Source organism: Pavona decussata, unplaced genomic scaffold (assembly GCF_977016875.1).
Source record: "Pavona decussata unplaced genomic scaffold, jaPavDecu1.1 SCAFFOLD_3992, whole genome shotgun sequence".
Taxonomy (NCBI): domain Eukaryota; kingdom Metazoa; phylum Cnidaria; class Anthozoa; order Scleractinia; family Agariciidae; genus Pavona; species Pavona decussata.
Window position 1 is genome coordinate 6,750 of NW_028146579.1, and position 751 is coordinate 7,500.

General features: G+C 48.6%; 1 non-coding gene across 1 annotated transcript in view; it reads left to right on the forward strand.

Moving 5' to 3' along the window:
• Positions 1-662: 662 nt before the first annotated feature.
• The window catches only part of LOC146445760 (small subunit ribosomal RNA), a 1,800-nt gene continuing 1,711 nt past the window's right edge, over positions 663-751 (forward strand). Inside the window, exon 1 of the ribosomal RNA XR_014863246.1 lies at positions 663-751. This exon is cut by the window's right edge and continues 1,711 nt beyond it. This is a non-coding gene — a ribosomal RNA (small subunit ribosomal RNA).

Genomic DNA, 751 nt, shown 5'->3' on the forward strand with positions numbered 1-751 from the left:
ATGGGTTTTTAAGATGTCACCAGTCATTTGGCATGACTTACAAACGATTTGGCTGGTTGTGGGTTCGATTTTCAAAATTTCATTTTTTTCGCGTTTTTATTTTCTGTCTACCATATCATGCAGTCTCCTTATTAGCGTTTGGGGGTTATAGTGTGGGCAGGTTGGTCGCAAAGGTTCCGAGAGGAGCTGGCTAGTAAACCCTGTCCCTTATGTTCCACGGCGGCAAGGCGGAGAAATAGAGGGCAGAATTGACTAACGGGCAAGGAAAGTTGGGCTTGTAGCTTTCCTTTCGAAGGAGGGAAAAGATGATGCCCGAAAGCATTGTCACTGTAGTGGCAGGCAGAGTGTAGATGGAAGTTGTGTACGCTAGCCTTTGGCTAATGATAGAGACAAAAGAGCAGGAGGATATTTTCCTTCGCAGAAGCACTTTTCTTGCCTTCCTTCAGCTCGCTTGGCGAGTCTGACAGGTATGCCTGAACTGTGCACGGGTCCAGTTGTGAGAAAGACGTGGCAAACAAGACGGGGTTTCCCTTGACCGAGGGACCGTGTGGTCCGTTTGGCTCATGGGTTCCCCCCGTGGAGGCAAAATCTAAGAAAGCTTGCTCTCCCTCTGCGGAGGGGGGCCGCTTAGCAAGGAACTTCTGTTCCCTGCGGTGGATAGTTACCTGGTTGATCCTGCCAGTAGTCATATGCTTGTCTCAAAGATTAAGCCATGCATGTCTAAGTATAAGCACTTGTACTGTGAAACTGC